General features: G+C 47.7%; 1 pseudogene; it reads left to right on the top strand.

Moving 5' to 3' along the window:
* Nucleotides 1–1,649: 1,649 nt before the first annotated feature.
* Nucleotides 1,650–11,791, top strand: part of LOC144129150 (uncharacterized) — a 34,463-nt pseudogene continuing 24,321 nt past the window's right edge.

Below are 11,791 nucleotides of genomic sequence, written 5' to 3'. Positions count from 1 at the left end.
TTACTTTTAGTTGGTCAAATGGGTGTCCTTCTGCGTTTACATGCTTGGATAGGGGAAGGTTTGGGAGAGACTTGGCGTGTGCGCGGTGATTGTTAAATCGAATGCGGAATGCAGTGTTTGTCTGTCCTATGTATTGCTGGTTACACAAAGTGCATTCAAGAAGGTAAATAATGTTTGATGAGTCGCAGTCAAAGTTACCGTTGATTGAATGCTGGAAAACTGACCTCGTACTAGTTGCGGAACACGTAGTCTGCATGTGCTTGCAAACTTTGCAGCGACCCTTACCACAGGGCTGGCATCCATATTTTGGGGTTTTGTGTTCCTTGGAGTGGACTAGGTGGTTCTGAATGTTTTTGGCACGCCTGTAAATCACGCGGGGTGCGCATATATATATATATATATATATATATATATATATATATATATATATATATACATACCGGGGACAGGTGAGCAGCCTGCCCACTGTGTCAGGCGACAGCTCAGTTAATCGTGAGAGGCTCCTCGGGAAGAGCAACCCGGGTCGCAACCCAACCCAAGTCCCACCTGTCATAGAAGGGCAGTGGTGCATTGCTTGACTACTGCACCAGGAGGGGTAGGAAGTCTCCCAAGGATCTATGAATGTAGAAAATGACCAATTCTCCATACATGGATGTTAACCTATTATCGCTATCCAAACAACTGCCATCCGTGAACACTGGATTTGAACAGAGAAATCGAAGTGAAAAACTGAACTGGTAGCACAGCTTATTCGCATTTGGCCTAACTGTGTAAATCGACTATCATTTCCTTATTGCCACACAAGTATTGGCACTGAGGGCAACATATTCAAGTTCTTCCGGCAGTAATTTATACAAGGTCTTTTGCGAATATAGAAGAGCCCATGTCCAATTGGTGGCTGTTAAATAGGTCGACATTTCAGCTGTGAGGGTCGCGAAGTCTTCACATTATGGAATTGGCTTGGTTGGCGGTTCCCTCGGGGGGGCTGAAGCTGTCGGTCCACTTCCCCTTGACCACTTGACACATGCAATTTACACAGGTGGGGTTCCTGGATGCCTTATAATACTTTGTGCTGAATATGCCAAGGTTTCAACTAAGCGCCATCAGCAGATTAGTCTCGACAGCCAGCATGCTGGCTCGCTCGAAGGCATTCTGGTTGTCAGCGCCCTCACAATTTTCTGCGAGGGCTTCCGGCGCCAGCTCCATCTTGCTGGCATTGTTTCTGCGCTGTCGCAGCCTGCCATAAAAATTTTTCCTGTTTCTTATGCCCTTGTGTCTGATGCCCCTGCAGGCGCAACTGAGTGTTTTGGTAGCTTCAAAGGCTTCAAAGTGCCAAGCTGTACCGCTACAAAAAAATTCTTTGCCCTTAGCACTTCTGACTATCCCTGTACGCATTGCCACATGTTTATGGAATGAAGCTGTGGTAGAGAGGTTTAATTTCGTCGCATTCGAATCTTGTGTGTTTGTTCCTATTAAGGCAGTGAAAAGGTGCAGCTGTGCTGATTTGAGGCAAACGTCCTTACTTGGCTAGTGGAAAGCAGCCGGTTATCTCTGTACTGTGTACCTCATGGCAGGCAGTGTAGCTGTCTTCAGTCTCTTTGGTTGCTGTGTGTAACGCTATCCTGCTTCCTTTTCAGGCTGGAAAAGTCATGCACAGGCCCGCCCGACCTTATGAAGACTCTACAGAGTCTGCTCAACTTCCCGAAATGGAACCCGAGCTTCCCCCGGTGGAATCGGTGTGTCAGAAGCTGGATGCAGCCCTTGTTGCCAGTGAGTTCTTCAAATTTCTCAGACTTGGAGGCAGTGCACTGCTGCAAAAAAACTCGTAAAGCATCATTGTATCGAAAGTGAAAACATCTGCTCAGCTTTTTCCCATAGCTTCTCCCATAGCCACTACGATGGGCGAAGCAGATCACATACCGCCTTTCGCAGCGTGGCAACTCTGCATTGGGGAGGACGTCTAATTTTTAACAGTGCTAACTTTGGACGTCTTATTGTGTTGTTCAGTCGTGATGCTGGACAAATAGGCAAGCAATGCAAGGAAGATCATTGAAGAAAAATGAAAAATTTGACAAGTGATCAATGGGTCGATCTGCCTCCCATTGCATTTTTGAATTTGATTTCACCGTCGCTTTTTAGTTCCACTGCTGCAGGGGCTTCTGGGAGGTGTAGGTGTGTGTATGGTGGGCATTGGCTTTCTGGCGGAATGATGGGTAGTGGGCGGAGGCTCGTATGGGGCAACTGGATTGTTACACTGATGTGCACCCACCAATGGGTGGTTCAAGAGGGAAAGGCTGACACATGCATGCACGCACATGCACGCAAAGAGGGCTATATTGCAAAGTAAAAGAGAAATACATAATTTCAACCCGCCTGCAGAGTTGCTGCACAGCAAAAGGCAGCATGCAATTTGCTTCATCGATCACATGGCTAGAGCAAACACTAGCCGCAGCCAGATACCAAAGCGGCACCTGCCGCCGGTTCCAATTTATGTATGGCACGTGAAGTAGGTGTGACGGTACAGATGTGCCTGCGAGGGAGAAAAAAACGCGCGTGTGCTGTTAGGGGGCACAGAACAGCTTTGCCGTGCTTTCCCATGTCTCGCAATATTGTGGTCGCGACAGTACATGGGTGACATTTCAGCTTGACAAGCAGACCTGCTCAAAGTGCAGGGTCATGCATGAAACTCTGAAAGAAGATACTGAAGTGCTGCAACATTGAAGCGGCCTTTTGTCTGCAGGCTCTGCACTCAAGGTGTACCTGCGCTTGCGACCACGTGTGGGCGGCAAGCCGTTCAAAAACCCGGCTTTTGAACCCCACAGTGAGACAACTGTGGCATCAACAACGGCCACTCTGGAGCACCAGCAGCAGAAATGCTTCAACTTCACCAAGGTAGGTTCATTGGCAGGTGGGTTGAGCACTGAGCAGGTGGACTTGGGGAAGGCAGGCAGCTTCTTCACCTGCCTGAGCGGCAAGAATGACTGGCCGAGGCTATGGTAGCTGCGGGACATCTGCAAGAATCTAACCAATAGCCACATCTTAACCGGCATATGCAGGAGCATGAGAGGGGGAAGTGGGGAGGTTGCAAACCTGAAAAAGTCCACGGAAAAAGCTCTCGAACTTTCATGTGAAACGGTGAGTTCTCTGCTGCATGTAGGAGTGTATTATTTGGCTCAGGTGTTCATGGAAACACAGTGTATGTAGCGATTGAGTGACTTGATATACTCTCCACAGGATTACACGATTGCATTTCAGTCTGTTTAAGAGCGAAGATGCGAAAGCCTTTCCTCTTTTTCTACCTACAATTTTATTTTTGTTATTTTTATTTATGATGATAGTGTTATCATTATCTATCTATGGCACTGTCAGGAGCTATCACTACCACTATCTACCTCTAGCACTGTCATTATCAGTAGCTATCATTATCACTGTCTGCCACTATATTTTACTATCTATTTACTAACTGCCCCTACTATCATTACATATATGTTGCTTATCAAGTGTTGCTTAATCAACTTTTACATTTTATTTTAATTACCATACAACATTTGATTGAGAGTTCGTGCAGACAGTCTTGTGGACAACTTCGCTCTACAGCTTCAGTCTTCAACTTCCGTGCACAAGTTGTCCACGTCATTCATGAGCCGAGAAAGGCTTACGCCATAAAGGGGTTGTGAAACACATTTTCAGTCCATTCTTTTGCCTGTTGGTTGTTATAGTTCTGCTATTAGCATCGGTCATGCCATGTATATTCCGGTTTTAGTATTTTAATTAGCTCGCAAAGACAATTTCGTGGCGCTGATGGAGTCGCCATACTAGCGATTTTTAGCAGTGGACATGACATCATCAGATGGGAGCTTGATGATTGGACAAATAGTAAATATACTGCAAAATTGTGTTAATAAATGAAGATATGCTTCATCACGTTTTTTGGTTTTATATTAGAACAACAAATCCAACAAGTTTGCCTTGCGTAAAGGCATTGCCGAGCAAACAGAACAAAAAAAAACTTCCACCAGAGGCTCTGGCTATTGTTTTGCATCTAGGGTGCCTATTTGCATCGGAGGACTTGGAACCTTTCTGTACACAGCGTTTACGGCTACTCTCTGTGTATCTGAGAACAGCTTGATTGAATATGATCGAGCCATTCCATTCTACAAGCGTTCGTTTCAGTCCCAAGGAAGGAAACAAAGAAAAAAAGCCATTCGTTTCATCATCACGTCGATGGCCATTCTGTGCCGTCGACGCGATGAGGAAGCATAGCTGGGCCAGCTGGGCGTCTGCATGGTTGTTGTATCTATGGAAACGACGCTGCCGGCTTTGCCAAGAATGAGTTATGGAGCAGTTCCGCTTCGACACCCCTGATAGTATGCACGCAGAAATGTAGTGACAGAAACAGGCGAAGTAGTCATTTTTGCTCTGTTTTCATCTCAAAAGCAAGCAGCCATTGCCCACTCTTTCACTGAATAAATGTGAATTTTTCAGGGTCATTCGATAATTCGATCTTTTTCTAGTCCTTTAGAAGTTCCAATTAACGAGCTTTTACTACTGATGATTGTGCATCAGACTGCATAGTTGGCAGTGTGATACACTTTCAGCACAGCATACCTGGACGACTGGTGAATTCTCTTTCAGGGTCATACTTCTGACAGGCACAGCCTGCAACCAGTGCAAGGGTTTCATCGCCCACAATGTATTTTCTATGAGTACATCCCACACAATGTTTAAGCATTAAAATGCCAATGCCACGTTTTTCCTTGTTAATTTTTTTCTTGCTCAGCAATGTGCACTTCAGGGGCGGTCAATGCATAGTAAGATGGCAGGAGAGTCCACTTGTATAAAAACTAGTGTGCTGAGGAAAACTTGAAAAGGTTGCAAGCCGAATCCAGCCTGCACACTGAAGTACTAATTGTGACTTTTGAGCGAGTATTGCATCTTACCCCCACTGTTATGCGCACAAATAGTCAACAGCCTTTTGGAAACGGAAGCAATCTCAATTCAGGGAAGTTGTGTGCAAGTTTATGTAGAGTGTGGTCATGCATTACTGGGCCACTGGCATCTCTCCACCAAGATCTCGGCAGACATGGTGCAGTGTTAATATTGCCTCTAGCCTAACTTTTGCACGGGCTTAAACAAATTGAAGCCTCACCATCTTGCTAACCACCAATATGCATCTGTACCCACTCGGCTGACAGTGACTGAAATGAGACTTTCGGCTGTAGAGCTATAGACAGCTTGGATAATTCGTGCAATGCGACAAATTGCAATGCGTCCCAAGTTCGATGCTCGACGTCAACATACATGGAAAGCATGTCGGCTAGTGTGCGGTTGCGTTTCTCTACCAACCCGTTTGTCTGTGGGTGATAGGCCTTAGCACGTCGATGGCTGGTGTGCGTCAGTCATCACGGACTGGGTTAAGCGGGCAGTGAAAGCAGTTCCCCAGTCAGTAACAAGGGCGGGGCTCCATGATGCAGGACAATGTTGTGGACGAAGAACTCTGCCACTTCAGCAGCAGTGCCTTCGACAAGGGACGTGGTCTCAGCATACAGTGTCAGGTAGTCAGTGGCAACGATGATCCAACGCTTTCCAGACGAAGACTTTGGAAAAGGTCCAAGGAGATCCATGCCCACTTAGTGAAAAAGGGTCTTCTGTGGATCGACGGGGTGAAGAAATCCGGCTGGTTTCAACGGAGGAGACTTCCGACGTTGTCAGTCACGGCATGTTTTTACGTAGGCCCGCACAGTAACCTGGGCCAATAATACTTGTTTAATTCGTGCGAGTGTACGACTTACTCAGACATGGCCGGCAGAGGGTGCATCATGACAGGCACTCAAAATCTCTAGCCGTAACTGCGATGGTACGACAAGCAGGAACGCTTGTTTGTTGCTGGCAAAGTTGTGCTTGTAGAGAACACCAGATTGTAAAGTGAAGGTGTGGAGCCTACGACGAAACACACGCGTGATGTGAGGATCGACGCCTTCGAGGTAATCGATTAGTGGCGCGAACTCCGAGTCCGCCCGCTGAAGCTGCACCATTTGGGTAGTACTAACAGCGCCCAGGGAAGGAAAATCATCGGCGGGTTCTTCGGGGCCGATTGTGATAGGCGTGCGCGACAAAAAACAGTCCGCACCCTGATGCTTACGGCTCGACTTGTAGACGATTGTTAAGTCATATTCTTGCAAGCGTAGGCTCCATCTAGCCAAGTGTCCTGATGGGTTTTTGAGGCTCGCCAGCCAGCATAAGGAATGGTGGTCGCTTACCCCATGGAAGGGTCGCCCGTAGAGGTACGGTCGGAACTTGCTGATGGCCCATATCACTGCAAGGCACTCCTTCTCCGTCGTAGAATAATTGGTCTCAGGGCGCGTAAGTGTTTGGCTCCATCTTGCCACTGGATCAGTACCGCACCAAGGCCGACATTGCTGGCATCAGTGTGGATGTCCGTGGCAGCGTGTTCATTGAAATGGGCGAGTATTGGAGTACGTTGTGGGCGGCTTCTAAGCTCGACAAATCCAGCCTCTTGGTCGCTTCCCCACACGAAGGGCATATCGTTGAGAGTCAGTCAGTTTAAGGGTTCGGCGATTCGCGAGAAATTTTTCAGCAAAGTGCCGATAACACGAGCACAGACACAAAAAGCGGTGAACGGCCTTCTTGTCAGTTGGGCATGGAAAACCTGAGACAGCAGCGGTCTTGTCAGGGTCCGGCCGAACACCTTGTGCGCTGACAACGTGACCAAGCAAGCAAAGTTCCTTAAAGCCAAAATTGCATTTCTCGGCTTTGATGGTGAGTTGTGTGGATTTGAGTGCTTGTAGCACAATGCGCAACCGCTCCAAGTGTTGGTCAAATGCGGTCGAAAATATAACGACATCGTCCAGGTACACCAGGCAGGTCTGCCACTTCAAGCCAGAGAGAACGCTGTCCATCATGCATTGGAACATGGCCGGTGCTGAGCACAGACCAAATGGGAGCACCGTTAGATCATGGAGTCCGTCGGGCATCACGAAAACCATCTTCTCCCGGTCTCTCTCGTCGACTTCGATTTGCCAGTGCCCTGGCTAGAACCCGCGTTACACCAGCGTCAACTCCTTCAGCTTCGCCTTGCTCTCTGTTTCTAGCAGGTGTCCTGCACTCAAAGCGCAGAGAAAGAAACATCTATTTGGGATAGAGGAAGTTCTGTTTTCATCGCTGTCTGCATTAATGCGACAAAAATACAAGGCCCCAATGGGCTTGGTGCATTTTGGCACCGTTCATTGTCTGGGCAGCAGGTTTCCTTATTAAAGAGGTGTAATTGTATTAACAGGTTTGGTGCCCAGAAAAACTATCCACATTAACGAGGGTTGTGACAACGAGGCACGATTGTACATAGTGCAAGTACTTGCAGGGCATGTGCAATGCTGCCAGTTTCGTTTGGGTGCCCAAGAAGACCTTTTTTAATTTAGCAGTCATTTTCAGTGACAGCTGAGGTGGCTTGAAATTACGATGTTATTTGGGGTGTTTCATAATTTGAGTAGGCTTGCCTATTGCGCGCTTGGACCAATTCGTGATTGGCATTCTAGCCGGCCAGCCAGTGTGGTGCTTTGTCATGTCATACTTGATGTTGCTGCACCTGACGAATCAGTGCCGTATTGCCGTAACTCTAAGCGAACCAACCAGCATAACACATTCCACACGTGTTACGCCGACACAAAAACTGAAAGTAGCCTAATAGCTGTCGCTGTAAATGTGTACATGGGGTCTTTTTCGGGGATGGAAGATTTTGTACAGTTTGGTTGTCTTGCCTTTTGGCTGACCACTGATACATGTTTGCACAGCTTTGATGCAGCAGTCCTTTTGCAATGCTTGCAAGCAGGCAACAGTATACATAGTACTCTGCGTTTGTTGTGTCACCTCCTTATTGCAGAGGTGAGTGTCGGTTGTACAGTCATAACATTTCAGGCGGCAGTCGGACGCTGTATTGGCAGTAGCTGTGTGCCTCAAGGTGCGTCACTCTGCGTGCACAGGTGTTCCCAGAGAGCAGCAGCCAGGAGCAGCTGTTCCAGGGGGTGGTGCAGGAGTCCTTAGACGCATTCATTGACGGCAGAAACGTGCTGCTTTTTGCGCACGGTCCCACGTCCGGTGGGAAGACTCACACCATGCAGGGGCCACGCACTGACCCTGGCATCGTGCCCCGCACCTTGGACCGCCTCTTCCGTTTGCTTGGCACCCAGGTACGCCCCTCTTCCCTCGCAGCAGCCCAAGATTTGCTCTGCACTTAGACCTTTTTAAGTGTTTTTATTTATCCATTCTGTTGTCGCTGTTATAATGTCTGCAGCCAACGACAACTATCTTGAACATACTATGGTTGTCCTTTTTCTTTCATATTTGTTACATTGCCATGCTAAAAACTGATATTGGGTGACCCTTCTGGCCTTTACAAGCATACACAATGTTGATGACTCAGTACAACCTCTTTCTACTGTGCAGATATGCCAGGGGGCACCCGTGCGGCCAGACTGCTTTGACGAAGTGGTTCAGCTGAGCACCACAGAAGAGGCTGCCGTTTTGCAGCTCAAGAACCAGCTGCTTGGCGAGAAGAGTGCCCGCAGTGCAGCGGACTGCAGCACTTTTCACCTGCCTCACAATGGCACCGATGCTTCACTCTTCCTGTAGCGCTCCAGCGCAGGCAGCAATGACTCCGCTGGGCAGGTGCGTTCTGAATCAGCACCAAAGGCGTGCAGTGCCAATGGTGCATGTCATGGCGGGGTCGCGAAGAGAGCAACATCGCTTCCCGGTGCCTCGAGCAATTTGGCCACCTCTGCTGTCTCTGGCGCTGCTTACATGCACAGGGATGAATAATTTTTAGCAATGAGTTCTTCTTCAGTCACCGAAGTGTGCTGAAGTATTTCAAACCAACACTAACTGAAGTTTCCTGCCCCTGCCGAAGTCGTGCTTTAAGCAAACTGCATTCTTGTTTTGTTTTTACTGGCAACACCCAGTTAAGGGGTGTGAAAAGGTGCAGGTAGACGTTGTTGAAGGTGGGGATCGGGGTCGCTTCTCGACACAACCACTGTCAAGACGACGACCGCTCCGACCCGGACAGGAGTGCTGCTGAGTGACAGGGGTTGTTAGAGGAGAAAGGAGACTTGGTTTCTTTTACATATTTACAAGCATTTTAGTTCAGAAGTGAGCTGCTTCTACTGCATCTGCCGTCCAGTTTTATACACTTTGGCTTCCCTATATTCCCCAGGTTGGGGACGCCCTCGTCATGGTAGGAGTGGCCGAAAACTTTTACACGCACGCACAGGCGGACACCTCCACACACACAGACACGCCCCTGGCATAAGTTGAGCCCGATAGAGAGAGGGATGCGGTCAGGACCCCCGCCGGGCTGGTAGGTGACGTCAGCTGGTGGGCAAACTCTGCCACGGTTGGCGAACCCTATTCTTCCATCAAAGAAGCCGAGGCGCAAAGCCGGAGCACCCCGTCGGGACATAATCCAAAGTGGTTCTGCCATTAGCAGGGCCGGTGGCTGCTGTGGACGAGTGGCACCGAATACTGCTGAAAAGGTTGATTTCCACGCTTGAGCTCTTGCTCGTACAGATCCCGGGAAGCCAGGAGTAGTTGGGTCGTTAGAGACGCCGGGAAAAATCTGTAGATGGCTGAAACCACTTGCTGGCGGCGGCGTTGTCGGCAACTCCTTAAGGGGATTTTCTCTGAACCCTGATATGCCCACGCCATGCTTGTCCCCCGCCACGACCGGGCAAAACGCGATAATGGCCCCACGCAGACACCTGGTGAGAGATGCTGTCTTGGTGGAAAACCTCGAGAACCCGCTGACGCCAGTCCTAATAACGCCATCCACAGAGGAGGCTGGGGAGAGCCGGCCGTTGTGTGATTGTGGAGGTCAGTGAGGGGCATCGTGCGCACAGTGCAGCACATGGCTGACTGTCCAGGAGTTAAAAATGGTTGGAGGGGAGATCATGAATTCACAAAGAAAAACATGCACCGACATCTGCTATGTTGACTTGGAATTATGCCTTGCAAACTGTCAAAGAATTCTATGCGTTCTCGATTAAACACAGCAGATTACACGGACATTATATGTAGTAATGAGTCATGTTAGCCCTTACCAGTACTACATCCATTTGGAATTGGAGTGAGCATTCTTCACTCGCATCAGTGTAAAGGCCGCGAGCACTTTAAGGGGGAAGAGGGACTTAGAAAAAAATTTATTAAGGGGGCATTGGTCTAAAAATGACATTTGTGGAATCTACAGCTGTTATTTTTTTTAAAAGAGATGTTTATTGCCTCGGGGTATAAAAGGATATGTAATGAGGGATGACAAGGATGCTTAAATAAATGAAAAAAAAAGGTTCGCTGATCTCTCCAACCATACCAATTTATTCCGTCAGGAAATCTTTATTTTGACCATAATATTAAATTCAGATCATGGTATTGGCTAAGTTTGTGCAGGAGCAGACAATTTCACATCATGAAAATTTTGGACTCCTGGCTGTCTTAATGAAGTCACAATTATGAAATCCTCAGGGAACACGTATTTTTGCGCGCTGATTTCAAATATGTCATTTAATTTTATGTATGTACTATTCCTTGTGCACTTAAGCAATATGTTATGCAACTTCTTGCTGAGAGCTTTAAAGAAAATTTGCTGCATGGAATTTCCTAGATTGCATGCTATTGGTTTCTCTTGACATCGAGCTTTACAATAAAGGTAAAATTGTCATCCTGCCTATCATAACATTGAGTTACAGGATTTTGAAGTTGTCACTTCAGAAACAGGAACACAAACTTTCCTTCCAGTTTGTGAAGTGGAAGCTTGAAAACCCTGTAACTCAACTTCTATGATAGGCAGGGTAATAATTTTACTCTTGTTGAATAGCTTAATTTTTTTTTTTCTAAGACCAGCTTTCCTCTTAAATCAGGCATTGAGCATGCATATTCTATTAACTTCAGGATTGCTCTTCATAAATGCAAATGCTCTTGCAAGAATTTTCCAGAAGTGTACTGCTAACCATTGGGCCTCTTCAGTTATCTGCCTGCGGGCTGCCAGAGCGTGGAGCCAAGCGCTCGATTTTCTTGGGTTGCTCCGTGCACTTCCAGTGGCTGCCCAGAACGCGATCGTTTTTCTCTGGCTGGGCGGTTTCAAGCTACCAGCGGGCAGCCAGACTTGCCAGGCTATTTTGTGCTGGCAGAGATCGGGCAACTAGCAGATGACGAATAGGTGGTATGGTAGCAAGTGTAGAGATTACGCGTGCATTCCTTGCCAGCAGCAAAAGCTGGCGGCTGACAGACTACAGTTGAATGGAATGTATCCACATTCTTTTCTGATTACAGCCCACAGGAAGCAGTTCAGACGTAGAAATCGCAATGACTGTAGCAAAGTCAATCACCACGCAGGGTCGACTGCCAGCGGTTATACCACTCATACTTACTACGTAGTAAACAAACGCGCGATAATCCGAGAGTGTGGCGTGTTGTTTGATGAGCAACACACAGGAAGCTTTTCCCTCCGATGTGGTGTCGACTGACAGAGATTGGATTGTGATTGCTCATCGCATGCCTTTGAGGATTTCATGAAGCTTACACAGCATACTGTGCACCGAAGAAGGCACACGCTCACGTCGTCGTTGCCGATGTACTATACAGGTTGCGAGCGCGATGAGCTGTTTTCTGCAATCTGCGGTTTGCCCTCAATAACTTCAGGTCGCTGTTTTTTTCTGCAGTCTGCAGCAGCAATCAATAACTTCCGGTTGTTGTTTTCGATCTCAAGCGCGCATAGCAGTGAGATGCAGCA

This window comes from Amblyomma americanum, chromosome 1, assembly GCF_052857255.1.
Source record: "Amblyomma americanum isolate KBUSLIRL-KWMA chromosome 1, ASM5285725v1, whole genome shotgun sequence".
Taxonomy (NCBI): domain Eukaryota; kingdom Metazoa; phylum Arthropoda; class Arachnida; order Ixodida; family Ixodidae; genus Amblyomma; species Amblyomma americanum.
Note: the sequence above shows the minus strand (reverse complement) of the source record. Positions and strands in the feature narration are given on the sequence as shown.